This window comes from Cinclus cinclus, chromosome 1 (genome assembly GCF_963662255.1).
Source record: "Cinclus cinclus chromosome 1, bCinCin1.1, whole genome shotgun sequence".
In the NCBI taxonomy this organism is placed as follows: Eukaryota; Metazoa; Chordata; class Aves; order Passeriformes; family Cinclidae; genus Cinclus; species Cinclus cinclus.
The window spans coordinates 83301555-83316569 of NC_085046.1; the positions used below are offsets into that span (position 1 = coordinate 83301555).

General features: G+C 38.6%; 1 protein-coding gene across 1 annotated transcript in view; it reads right to left on the minus strand.

Annotated features, from left to right (window-relative positions):
• Positions 1-748, minus strand: part of DDC (dopa decarboxylase) — a 62101-nt gene extending 61353 nt beyond the window's left edge. Inside the window, exon 1 of the mRNA XM_062510020.1 lies at positions 703-748. The gene's annotated coding sequence lies outside the window, so the exon portion shown is untranslated. The remainder of the gene's footprint in view (positions 1-702) is intronic.
• Between the last annotated feature and the right edge of the window lie 14267 nt (positions 749-15015).

Genomic DNA, 15015 nt, shown 5'->3' on the forward strand with positions numbered 1-15015 from the left:
CAGAAAAAGAGCCGAAGGATACATTTTATTTCGGCAAGAGTAAAAAGGAACTTGATCTACTCTGTACTTCTACCTTTGCACCAGTCAAGAACTAGGAGTATGTGTTACAATCACAACATTTAAAAAAAATACATTTTCCAGAAGTTGCTGGCTGTATTCATTTACTGTCACTGGCACAGAGTCTGCAACTTCATAATGTTCCCTGCTGAGATCTTACAACAGTGATGGCAAAGGGTTATTTCTGAGGAAAACATCACCCTAAAAATGTAATGCACTTAATTTATCTTGAAATTTTATTATTCAGAATATTTGGCAGAGAATTTCTCAAGTTCTTGGTTATAACAAGTTCTGCTTTACTTGGAAAGACAAGATTAAAACTTTTGTATACATGGGATTCTACATAAACGTATATAAACAGTTACAGCTGACATACACCAAATGCAAAAACAAGCAAACACAACACAATAGGTATACGCTACCTTGTGCAAACTTAGATTAAAAATAAATGCTTCATTATTATTATTATTATTATTATTATTATTATTATTATTATCATCATCATCATCATCATCCCTAAAATAACACAAGCTGGCTGCTTATTAACTGAGCTCCCACTCTCCATAACCAATTGTTGCATTAATCCAAAGGCACCTACTTGAATTTAATAACCAAAAAGCCTTAAGGACAAAGAATGTTACTTACAGCAAGATGGTAAGGTTTTTGCTTCTCCCCTGCCCTTGTCACTTCCTTTCTTTGCTCCTCAGTGACAGCTATAAAGCAGAGAGGATGCAGTTGCCAGCATATATAGGCAGAGTATCCATGTCCCTTCAGCCTATCACAGCCACGGGCTTTGCACTGAACGTGCAGCAGCAGCATCTCCCCCTCCTCCCACAGCTCCTCCAAAACATACCTCGCAAAGAAAGCTCCCTAAAAAGCAGCAGGATCCCACCCTTGCCTAGGTTAACTCTGCAGTGCCCTGTGTTTTCTTCCAGGGGCTCCATTCACAAGTTCATCAGCACCGAGTGTCTGATCACATGCTCCCCGTCTACGCTGCACACTCCGGGACATTTCTGCTGAGGCTGCTGCAGTAAAAGCAAGTGCTTTGATCCACTTCTGTGAAATATTATTGCCAGGAAAGAAACATGGATATGATTGAAGTACCACTCAAGTGACTGCAAGCTCTGAGCAGGAATATAGCTGTGGAATTAACATCCCCAGATAAGCTTTATCCAACTTTTTCCAGTTTCTCTCTTTAATCATGTGTACATTTAAAAGCAACTCGAAGTGTTTAAGATTTGTTTTGCTATTCTAAATGTTTTATGTGGAGTTCTCTTTCCTGGATGAATCCAGGTGATTTCCTGTCATTTTTATTTCACTCAAGTTAATCTAAAAAAAAAAACCACTGTCAGCATTTCATAGTCCTGAACAGTTTATAGCCAGGTAGTGTGGCAGATTTGGGATGATCATTTCTCTCAGACCAGTCTCCAGTCCAGGCAGTATTACTACAGCCAACCTTTTTGTGAAGAAAGAAAAAGTCACAACTTTTTAAAACAGTCATAGCTGTGTTTGCTCTTCTAATGTTACAAGACCAATGACAACTCCACTACAATTCTGGAAGAGCCTATTCAAAATAGAAACAGGACCTAAACTCCCCAGGTGAGCTTTCTGGTGTCATTGCACTTGTTGTGCCAGATGTTATTCTATGATCTGACTTACATTTCTAGTGCCTGGGTTGCCTGCTGTAATGATTAGTTCTTCAACCTTGAAAAGCATCAAGAAATCCCAGAATTAGTTGCCACAGCCTTTGAGATGTCTTCCACCTGAAATCAGCTCCTGAGTGCCCAGGGTTACAAACCGGGCATATTGGGAACCCATAGGAAAATAAATGTTTTGGAGACTTTTCCTGTTTATTCCTTTCTACCTGAATTTGACTGAAAAGACTGAAAATTCAAAATTTGTTGTGAGGGCGTAAGAGATGCAAAAATTGAAGTTGCCTCTAGTAAACTTAATGATAACTATTTAAATATTACTTCAATGAAAATTCAATGAAATATTACTTCAATGTTTCATCCAAATGGCTTGCAAAACTTTCAAAGGAAATTTAAAAGGGAAATAAAAATTAAGATTGGAGTATTAAAATACAGGTTTAATCAGTGTTGAAATACAACCTCAAAGTCACCTTATGTATTTTTATTTTTCTGCTGCACCTGTAAAGTTTGCTGTGAAGAGGCAATATTCACATTTTCCACTAAAATATTTATTTTTGCAATTTCTCAGGAAGAAAAAGGAAATAAAATCCGAAGGTACAACAGGCAAGCTGGGAAAGGGGTATTGAATGCCCTCCTAAAAAAAACCCATGTTCCATGTGTCTTCTACAATTCAGAAATTCTTCTTGCTCATACTAGTTTCATAATTCTCATCGTAACTGTTGGCAGTAAACAAATCTTTGTTTAACAGAATCTTTCTGTGGTAGACACAAGGAAGATCATTGAGTTTTCTATCACAGCTGCTGGCTAAGTCAGACCTGATGTGGACTTTTGAAATGTGAATTTCTTCCAGACCCTTCAGATTGCTCTCTCTTTCACAGAGAACAATTTTGTTTACTGCTGAAACACACGAATAGAGATCCCCTCTTTAGTGCCAAACTGTTCCAAAATTCAGGATAGAAGTGTGTGAGAAATAACAGATGATCCCAAAAAATTTAAAGGCTGGGGCTTGTTGGTAAGCACCCAACAGATCTATTATTCACAGCTAACAAGAAAAAAGCTTTGATATGTTTTTTGCACATTGAAGTCAACCGTGATGATGATACATAAACAATGCTGTGCCCATGCAGTAATAGCACCAATTTATTACCATTACTGAACCCTTTGGTTTCCAAACAAGGTGGGAGAGAAGCTGTGTTTGAACAGCAGCCTCCAGCACAGCACCAGAAAACGAAGCAGACAATGTGTTGTCAGTCACTGCAGTCCACTGTCAGTCTGCATGCAAAGAATAAATCACACCAAATCAGAGGGAATTACACAGTTTGTACCCACTTTCTAGCAGCTTTCACCTCTTCCACAATTGCACAATGCAGATTAGAAATGAAAAGGCACTTTCCTCAGGTTTTTAGTCCAGTTATGATTAGATGACTCTACTCCCAACTTTGTTTTTCCCTCACCTCAATAGCCTGACACTCTTCACACTAGCCTTGTGGTGTGGGTCTAGCTACTAAACTGATGAAGGTGTGTTTGGGCTGAAGTTCACCAAGCCTAACATTATTTGAAAAAGCATGTTCTGCACTATAACATGAAGAGCTTTAAATTGATTCAGATAAACTCAGTATCTTAGACATTGAGAAAATAATTTGAAACAATTAATCCAGATCTAGCACAATGTTTGTGCCTGTTTTTCACATCTGATGTCAAAGGAACAGTCACTGTTGCCTATGCATCAAAAAACCCACTGCTTTGTTGTATTTGGTTTACCCCGTCTCTGTAGTTTAAGGATGCTATTTGGAGACTGCAGGCATTTTTTCCAGTTTTCCTCGCAGCTGCTCCTTCAAAAAGAGAACAATAGTAGAACTCCATCTTTGTCTTTCTTTCCCCCCCAGTATATTCTTCCATTAATGTAAAACTACTAGTTACAGGAAATTATCTATGAGAAGGTAAAAGAAACACAAACATGTGAGAATGGAATAAAAAATCCTTTTACATTTTGTAAACAAGGTCCAAATCTGCATAAGCACAAAGATGAGGCAAGAAAGAAGAGAGTATTTTAGATAAAACGTGCAACTAACAATTTTCTAATTAAAACAAAGGGTGTATTTCCTTTGGAAGAAAGTAAGAATTAAATAAAGCCTTCCAACACAAATAGATGGATTACTCTCAATGTCTAAAGCCTAAGTCTCGGGCAGAACATAAGCAGACTTTGCAACAGATTAACCAGGAGATGAGTCTGAGACAGAGCTGACAAACTGGGAAAGTAACTATCCTCTTTTTTCATAAATATTTTATGTGTGACTGGTTTCCCCTGTTCAGTTCCTATTGCTGGTTGTGTGAACATGTGAAGGTAAACCAAAGAAGGAAAAAAAGGAACTGCTAACGAAGTGAACATGGACACAGACTCACACACACAGTTTCAGAGGAGTTAATGTACCACTTGCTGGTTGGAGGCAGCCTGAGCTCACTCTTATGGAAGCAAGCCCACAGAAAAGAGAGGTTGTGATGAACTGAAAAAGTGTCAATAGAAAAACTGACAGGCTGTGAAGAGTCACAGAGACAGTGAGAGCAGGCTGCAATCACAGTAGGCAGACTCTTCCAATACAGAGATAGGAATAGCTTCTGCTCTGAGCTGAGATGTGCTTACCTAGGGGCGTGGGCACTGCCAGGGCACTCATCCAGCCATGTATTGCTCACAGAGAGAGTGTTCTCAAGCACTGACTATTGTGAGCTTCACAGAAGCTGTGGCTGGCAGATGAACTGCTATGAGGCCTTAAATGTGCTGTGAAGACTTCATGTTAGAAAGGCAAGTTAGAGCAGTTAGTTTATGAATGGAATAACCCTCATGTGGGTGAAAAGACAGATCCAGGTAAGGCACGAAGAATAAAGATGGCTTGAGATACAGAGGGAACACAATGCAGTGCTTGTTCTTGAGCAAGTGATTTGTTTGGATCACTGTTTACAAAGGTATCAAAGAACACACAATGCTTGGTTGAGAAGGTATTTTGCCACTGACTGTGATTAATGCCTTGTCACAAGGGTCATGCACTTGCAATGAGCTTGGAAGAGCACTTGCCACCACTCTAAGACTTGAGCCATTCTTGAAAGGATGAGAACATCACTAGAGTCTCTTTATAAAGAGCATGTTGGTGCCCAGTTACCTGAGATTACAGCAAGGGGATCACACCAGTGTTTCTTGCTATACCACCGTGTCAGCTTTTCTGTGAAGGTGTCTTTGGTTCCCCTTCAGTCTGTGCTAACACATGCATCTTTCCAGAAAAGACCAATGCAAAGCTTCAGGTGACTTTATGCTTAGTAGAGCACATTGGAGAAGTTCATGGAGGACTGTTTCCTCTTTCCTCTCTTCCATGCTGGAGCAGAGGATAGACTCCTCTTCCTGAGCAACAGGTAGAAACAAACTGCAATGAACTCACCATAAACCCCTATTCCCCGTCACCCATCACCACTGGGGAAGGAGGAGGTAGAGTCTGGGAAAGAGGAAAGGGTGGGGCAAAGGTGCTTTAAAGATTTATTTTACTTCTCATTATCCTGCTCTGATTTTGTTAGTAATAAATTCCGCTAATATCCCAAATTCAAGCCTGTTTTGCCCATGATGATACTTGATGAGTGATCTCTCCCAGTCCTTATCTCAACACAGTAACCCTTGGTTACATCTTCTCTCCCTGTCCAGCTGCAGAGAGAAGCAAGAGAGACTTGGGTGTGTGCTGGCACCCAGCCAGGTTCAACCCACTATGCAAATATCCCAAAACGAGAGCTCCAGAGAACTGAGTGGGTACCAGATCTTTGAGATGCACAGGGTCTCCCTGGTCATAGACACACATTCACAACTGAAGCAATAAGGTAATATTTGCTCCCTTCTGCTCTGGGTTGTTGTCTTCATCTCAGAGCTGGGAGTGATATATGTGCACAGCCCACCTGCTTGAGGGCAGGAAGATGCATTTGCACTAAGATGAGTCTTTCCACTGAGCCATCTGATCCTGCTCCTGACTCCTGCTAATACAGTTAACATGATCAATGCCATTTCCTAAGACAAACACTCATAACATTTAAGTGTGCTCTTCATATAACCACCTCCTTCTCTTTTCCCCTTTTCAATGCCGTAGCTGTCGCCAAGATGTGATGACCCCTACTACAGAACAGCCAGATCCCCTGTCAGTATTGTGAAAAAAACTATTTGCCCATGCAAGATTGCTACCAGATGTGGTGACACCTGTTGTGGAACACAGAAATGTATCAGTACATTAAATACTGCCTATATAATTGAACAGCTGTGAGGCCTGATGCTGGACAGCAAAACCCATGACCCTCCAATGGTCTGGGACACAGCCACTGTTGTCTTCTTCCTCTTAAGACTGAGTAAATCGTGTTCTCCTGGGTAAAGTCTGAATCCAGATTATGATTATTTTATCATGCACTGATTAGTAAGAATTTGACACAATCTGCAGAGGATCCGAGTGACTAAAAGTGTGAGTAATTAAAGACTCTCGATAGTAAGAAAGCTACAACCATTACTAGAAATCTTGCTTAGCTGAAAGTATAATTCATATATACTGTGCAACAATAAACTACACTAAATCCTAAAAATTGTAGATAACAATAAACCATGCTGAAAATTAAATGTTTAATTGTAGTAAAAAAGGTCTAATTGTTCTTAAAGCTCTTGTGGCAAATTCTCATTCTACCAAGGATCCCTAAAAGAATCTGCCTGTCCCTGTGACATTAGGTGACAGAGCCACCAAGTGTTCACATTCTCCATCCTGCCAACTCCTAAGAAAGGCAATCATCTCTAGCTAGGAGGGAAAACAGTGAGGCAGGAAAGATAACAGCTTAAGCTGCTGCAGGTAGCTTCACCACAGTGCAGCCAGCCATCTCCCCACTCAGAATTGCTTGCCATCTGTTCTCCTTATGATCTTGTTCACTTCCACACCTCAGATAATCACAGATTCCACATTATCGTTAGGAGAGACAGGGTCTCATTTAGCCGCTATTTACTGGCAGAGACAGACAGTTAAATAAGAAGGACAGTCCAACATATTCATTACATTTATACTCAGAGGCCTTAGTTCAAGCTGCTGCTTTCAAGTACAGATGCAAGTCTTTGCCATATGCTGTGAAATGCTGGGTAAGTTCTGAGAGGAATTTTCCATAAAATATTTTGCTAGAAAGGGTTGTTCTCTTCCAGCTTATTTTTCTGTGCTACCACGTTTGGCTCCAGCAAGACTTTTATCCAAACAGCCTAAATCTAGGCCAGGTTTAAAGTGGCAGCACCCTCTGTCAAGACTTTGGTAGAGTTTGTCTCTGGTCAGAGGCACAGATTTTGAATATCTCTGTGCTGAGGTCAGATGGTGCCAGTCTAGAAGCAAACTGTTTTCACAGCAGTCTGATATTCTGCATAGTTCTCTGAAAGACAGTCTAGGAAGTTTTGGAAATTTTGAGATTTCTGTTTTCTTTCTTCCTGCCAACTCTTTAAAAAGCACTCTCTTATTTAATGATTTTGTTCCGTGTAGCCTTAAGAGTAGTCTCTTCCACCTCTACCACCAGGTTAACTTTTGTCAGGAGGAAGTGGTTAAGAAATGTCATTTTTCACTGTTTTTCAGTGTTCAGAGAACACAGAAGGGTGTGAAATTATGCTTAAGAAAGGAGAATCACTACCACATTTTATGTTACATACACTGCAAAATAAAATTAAGCATGATAACTTACCTGTCCATAGCTTCTGCCGAATTCTAGGGTATATTTGCAGTTTCTTTCAGCAACATACCAGTCTGAACCTATTATTGTTGCCCATTGAAGCAAAAAGTAAGAAAACAGCTATGCATCTACATTCTCTGACTTGTGAATGATTTAAAAGCAGTTAATATTTTACATTGGTTGGTAATTTTCTTTCTTAATATGTATGCTCAGCACGTAAAATCACTCTAATCTTTCATCAAAATTATCATTTATTTACTTTATCTTACACAATAATGAACTCATACAACGCAGGTCTACATTTTAGGTGACTTTAGTCTTCAAGAATAATAATTGTGGAAATTAATTTACTATATATATTGAAAAAAAGCCTAACTCAAGATTCTTCAGCTGTGAGTACAATACATATCAACCACATTGCAATCCTGCAACACGGCTAAGATAAAGGAAATAACTCCAAGCTATGTTAAACAAAGGATTAATTACCTGATCTCCTTACTTCCCATTCACTGAAAAAAAAAAATGCCATCAAAAATAGTGTTACACTATATTCAATGGATACTTCCAAAGAAGAGTTGATTTTTACCAGTGTTAGAATAGTAGACTGTCACACAAAGCCTGGCAGTATTTCTGGATGCTCAAGACAATACAGTTCTCTTCAGCTCTGCAGCTTTCAGCTCTGCTGGCTGCTAGTGCTGCTATCCAGGAAAGCAAACTGTAAAACCGTGATGACCAGAAGCATCCTCAACTAGCATGTGGAAGAACACTGGGGAATAAGGGATCCAGAATCTTTGTTAAGACTCAGAATATTTTCTATAGTTCTGCCTGTTGAATTTTACATGGAGATAGGTGGAGCTGTAGGTTTTCTTACAGTGAAGCTGCTCACCTCCTCATCAGGCATCCAAAATAAACTTTTTTCTTATGTGAAAAATGGGCTGAATATTATGCCTGGGATGAAACAGGAGTGTAGAGGCACTGTGTAATGAAGAAGGGAATGATGTCCAAATTACAGCAGGGGATAAAACTTCCTGTACTCATAGCTCAGTTACACTTCATCATCTAGCATTACCTATTTCACATTTCTCTTTATGTTTGTCCTGTTAAACAACTATTGAATAAGCCATTCATGTTCATAACATCTCTTGTTTGGATAAAAAGATAACCTTCCTGCTATTTTTCAAATAAGTGAATGGTACTTCTATGTCTGTGTTCTGTTTTCCTTCCAGTTTCCTTTAACAGGCACTTTTCTTGAGCAAAATAATGTTTTAGCCTGCTTTGGATACAATAAATTTTGATTCATCATCTTAGCAATTTCAAAACATCTCCACTACTTACCAGAAGCTTCTGTTGCTAAAGTAACTACCAGTTGTTTGAAGAAATTGTATTTTAAAAAAACCCTAATCCTCTCCTGAAAACAAGTACTGGATTCACTTCTAACATGGGGTTGTGCTGAGCAGTAGAAACCACAGAAAAAATGACAAATCAGAACCTCACAGCAAGGTCCACTATACTAGATGTGATAATCTTTGCATTGTAATAATTCTATAACAACATGATGTAATAACATTCAAAACTTCAGAATAGCAAACTCCTTTCTTCACACAACTATTTTTTTGTAATTTGTGTACCAGACATACGTACACTAAAAATAAATACTTGAAAGCAATTTGCAGCAAATGGCCTCCATAGCCTCATTCCTGTGATAGAACTTGACCTTCAAAACAAGCAAGATAAATTAAAGATGTGCCAATATGCCTTTCCTAGTAAAATAGCATGAAAAAGCATAGGTCCACCAAAGAACCTGCATAATATCCAGATCATTTTAAGTTTCAAAATCAATGAGACATTCAAATTAGGGATGATTTTCTAAATAAAATGGTAACCAAAAGGTGCCTTTTACCAGCCACTATCAAGAGCAGGATAAATAAGACCAGGTAAGAAAGAAGGCACTAACACACAGTACTTAGTGATCTGTAATAACATTTTTTTATTTTGCACTATTAATAACACTCGCTTCCCTATACCACCTTCAATATCTTATTCTTTCTGTCAGCTATGAAATTTTGTATGTGCTTTTAAAATGACTATTCATAAAGAGGTACTACCTCTTTATATTATCAAAAATTGTTGCTCCAAAAGTGCACAATGTATTTTTAAGAAATATATATTCAAAAGTGTAAGAAATCTGCTCTTGAAAAATTAAAGAAAAAGAATTGACCAAAGGAACCTTCAAAATAAAACAAAAGCTCTAGCAAAGATGACTGACATTTTTTGTTTTGTTTTCTTTTTAACCTTGAAAGGAACCATGTCAGAAAGCCACAATAGTAGCAAATGAGTAGTTCACCACTCAATCTTAAAGTCATTTAAGGACTAGTATGCAATTAAGTAATTACTGGGCTGAACAGAACAGCAGTCAACATGGTAACAAATTACTGCAATGGTAAAAAAATGTATTTTTTTTAGAAAAAGGAAAACTAAACAGACAAAAAATATGTTTGCATCTCAGACTTTTGGACAGAGCTAGAATGGAAATTACCCAAAGGCAGGAACATACTAATTAGGATGTACAATAGAAATATGTATCAATAACCTTGAAAAGGAGGAGGCAGAGGTAGGCGTAAGAACAACCCAGGGCATGAATTCACACAACAGTTGTGTGCCGTGGGCAGATATTCTTGAGATCAGCCTTATAACTAGCTGAGCTGCTGATGCAGCTACAGAGAATCCTCACACTTACACACAATCATAATAATGCATTCTATTTTTTGTGCCTTATCTTTCATTAGCACAAAACACATTTGCAAGGCTCTGGGTTTTACCTTTTGAATTTAAGCTTTTCATTATCAGAAAAGTCATTTTCAGCAGCCTAGCACAACAATAGGCCCCTATCCTGGCACGTGTGGCAGGCCTCAGAATGTGGTCCTGCAAAACTTGCTCAGGAATCAACACCTTTGTAGCTGGTCCCCAGGTACCCGAGGAGAATGGCATAATATGGGCCCATTTAAGAGTTGGCAAGGCAGGCAAACGATGAGACAAGTCATCTCCTCCGTGAGCAGTGCCAAGAAAAAGAGTCCTGACATGTGAAAGGCAACAGAAAACAGGAGAGAGAGCGTGTGAGGCACCTGTCATGTTAGCAACCAGCAGATGAAAGACTTCTGAGAGTCTGAAAAGATCTTGTAAGAGAAGCTTAACATATAAAAGCATGTACTTCTATACCCACCTGAGTAAAGGCTGTATGTCATTAGTCTTAACAAACAAGGAACATATGGCTAAATAATTAAATAAATTCTAGTATGATGATAAAAAGGAGTATTCTAGAGACAGATGCCAACATTAAATATAAATTTCCTTGGAAGGAAAAGAATAGTGAAGAAAAGAAGAATATGCCATAAGAAAAGAAGATTTAAACACTAAAAAGAAATTAAAAGAGGAAAATCACAGCAGCATGGGTAGCATGTGCATCCAGTCAGAGGTTTCTGGCTTTTCCTGCTGGCTTTTCCTGCTGGCCCTGCTGCTGGCTGGGGTACGGGCACTCTAGCTGGGGTGCAAAATGCTTTTTGTTTGAGCATGCACATTCCTCAAAGCTGGGCTTATGCTGTTATTGTTTACAAAGCTTCACAAATGCTTTCTATTGCTTAATAGGTTAGTTTGGATTAATTAGTTGAATTGGTTAATTAAGGTGAATGAATACCAAAAACTGTATTTGCTATAGGACTTCTATTTCAGAGCAATTATAATTCTGTATCTACATTTGTTATGCAGTTTAACTTTGTATGCCAGTTTATCATTGCTCCTTAATAATAATAGTGTTAAGCAGTCATGCAGAGATTTTCCACTTCTCACAATCAAGTATTTTCTGTGATTGTACATTGTGACATAAAATTTTATTTACACATTATTTAGGAAACTTATTGATATAAAGGAATTTTCCTCGTAGATTAAGATCATCACTAAGTTGTTTTTAATTATTAAACTTTTGCTATTTAATATTAAGACGTCTGTAACACCTTCCTAGTTTCTACTTTTTAGGAGAAATGTTTCAAAAAGATACTCTTTAGCCAAAATTTCTATCTTTGCAGAAATAAATTCTTTTGTTTCCTGGGTGTCTTTTATACATGGGCAGAAAATACGATCATCTTATGGAAAATCTTCAGTATATGTCAATAAGCCTGGGCAACAGACCACAGAATCACAGAACTGGTCAGGTTGAAAGGACCACAGTGGGTAATCTGGTCCAACCTCCCTGCTCAAGCAGGGTCATCGCAGAGCTAATGGCACAGGATTGTGTCCAGATGGTCTGTGAATATCTTCAGTGAGGGAGACTCCATAACTTCTCTGGGCAACCTGTTCCAGTATGTGGTCACCTACACAAGGAAATTCTTCTTCATATTCAGGTGGAGATTCATATGCATCAGTTTCTGCCCATTACCTCTTGTCCTATTGATGGGCGCCACTGAGAAGCACCTGGATCCATCCTCTTGACACTCTCAGATATTTATACACCTCAATGAGGTCCCCTCCCATTTGTCTCCTCTGAAGACTAAATATGCCCAGCTCCCTCAGCCTGTCCTCATAAGAAAGATACCCACAATATTCCTCTTTTACTCCCACAGATTCTCTTAGATGTTTGTCTTTTATTAGAATACAGGCTTACTCATCATCTCCCATCTCAAGCCTCTCACTACCCATCACTACAGTGAGTATTCTTTCTGGTCCATTCTTTCTAGGCCCCATCTTAACCACAGCTAGAGGTCTCAGAGTCCTCTACTTCGGCTTCCTAAAATATATGAAAGCTGCAATACCTGGGGGTCTTTATATTTGTGAGATAAAACAACTTGCAGTGAAAGGGTATCATTCTGCCATCCCATTATCCCCCTCCCCCCTCTTCCTTTTTTTCCTATGCAGCCATAGGAACTGGGGAGAAGAGCTAGGAATGTCACATCTTGAATGATCAGTACGGAGCTGCAGGAAGCTCAGTACAAATAATCTGAAGTAACACAGGATACAGAGAGAGTTAAGTCTTAAGGGTCAAACTTAGTCTTACCAATATTGGTGGCACTGTTGGATGAAAACCTCTGTTTAATAAGCAGCATGATCAAGAATAGCAAGAAGTTTGGATCCACTAAGAACAAGTTGGAGAACTACAGGAAAAATATTCTAATGAATTTTGATCAATTGTTGGAACATTTCTTGAGCATTCAATATTCTCTCAGATTTTCACTTTCAAAAAGTCTTCAGTGCCCTCCTGGAGCATAAGAGAAGATTTTTCTTCAAAGGCACTTGCACTGTCCTCTGGGGAAGATTCAAATGAGTAGGCCTGATTAGCTTCGAAAACAGAACAACATGACAGAAACCAAGAAAAGGATAAGTGAATGAAAGAGCACAGGGAGAAGACTAAGAACTTCTTTCTGTTTTTCAAATTCTGAAAGCCCAAGAGGGATAATTCTGGGAAAATAAAGACAGCACATTAAAAACAGACAGAAGGAAACACTTTTTCACATCATGTGTGGTTAAAACTGTGGAAAATATAATTACCACAGGAAGAATTAAAGTCAAGAACTCAGCAAGATTCTGATGGGTTTGCAGATGTATAAGGATATCAAACATATTAAGAGCAATTTAAAACTGCTGGAAGGCACATGTATTTTTTCAGGGAAAACTGGCCAGGCATTTTAAAACTGCACAAAGACGTGTGCTAATCAGACTGAGAGACAAAGAAAAAGGTCTCTGCAAGATAATGCACCCACAGGATGCTGTTAAAGAAATGACACCTCCTCTGAAATCCTTCGCATTCATTCTCTCTCCCTCCCTTTAAAAATGCAGCACAGAAAGGGACAACATCTGCCACACTGAAAGACCACTTCCTTCAGGGTATTGTCCAAGATGAAAAGGTGTCTGCCAGCCATTCTCCCAGCAGGCTGGCATTTCAGCAGTCTTCAGCTTGTTCCATGTGTCTGGCAATGTATATTTGCCTTGAAAAATAGATCTGGTTCTACGATTAGCTGGATCCCTTCTACTTCTCTGAGCTCATATTGTTTTTAAAAGCAGAAAGCACCATATGTAGTATATCCATAATTTCCATCTTGCTTTTTTTGCATGACTAGTCACAGTAATGATGCTTCCCTCTTGTTACGTCATGTTAACTGTACCTGCACTGTCATGTGTCAGAAAAAGGAAAATCTAAAAACTGTGAGGTTTATTCATCTAAATGAAACAGTTTGTCAACAGCATAACTGAGTGCGAGTGAGGCCCAAACATAGGGAGGTGTTATAAATAAGTAACTTAGCAGCAGCATTACTCTCATGCTGAATTTATTGCCTTCCTAAACAATACACTCCAGTGCATTTTTTATAGGGCCTCTTTTTCCACCAATTTTAGACCGCTACTTATATCCTGTCTACAGAGCAGGAAGCGATTATTCCCTTCCTTTTTGTAAAGTGAACTCTGAATTATATGCCAGTGTTGCTGACACCAATGCTTGACGTTGCCCTAGCAATCAGACAGTAGATGGTACTTGGTACATTTAAAAAAAAAAAAGAAAAGAAAAAAAAATTCTGTAGCATAAGGAATGTCACAAAGCCAAGTTTGGCACGACTGGCTTGAAACTCTGAAATGCTAACAATAACCCTGACTTAGGGTTATACATATTCCAGCTTCTACTGGAATGCAGAGTTGCTGTTACTATGGCTTTAATTGCCTCCACTATTAAGATCAGATGAGTCCCATGTCTTCCCTCCTTATATACCTTTCAGTGACTGAAACCTTTCCACCTTATTTTTGTTCAAAACACTTCAAAACCTTCCTAACCTCTCTGCTTCATATCCAGTCTTGCAAAGACAGGCTGTGCCTAACAGATGGGGAGATACATCCTCTATAGAGGCTGTTTTGATAGTTGACACAGTACTGGAGTCACATCTTTGCCTTCAAGTCATCCCATGTTCCTACACTGAGACTCACAGCACAGCACTTCACTGAGGGACAATAAATGGAAAAAAAAATGTGTTGCCATTAATTGTTGCATCAGTCATCAACTTCTCATGGACAGAATCTCTCTGCCTCTGAAGCTGTAAAAAATAAATTCAGGAATAAAGCAGTATGTATGACATAATACAAGAATAATAACATTAAACTACATTTGACTCCATGTAAACTACCTGATTCCTCTGAAAACATACAACCAGGAAAGATAAAACTGATTTCTATTTATACCTTCACAAAGCTTACCAAACTTGCCCTGAATTTTAAAACCAAATGTTCCTTTCAAAACAAGTGGTGAGGGGAAAAGGGGGAAAGATATAGTATTATTTAACAGTAAACTGTAAGAGCAACCTTTTAAGCATACAGTGCTCTTGCCAGCTCTCTGAAAAGAGTCTAACACTGAAATCCCAATTTATTTTCCAAGAAATGACTATTTACTGTAATATTTCTTCGCCTGTTTATTAGTCTGGTTTTGAATAGATAGCAATACAGTCCACACAGGATCAAGAAAAGTGAAAAAAGTACAACAAAACACTTGTTCCATTCCAAAATTTTCTACAGGAAAGATATCACTGCTAGGAGAAAAAAAAAAAAATACAATCAGCATGATCTGGTTTAATGG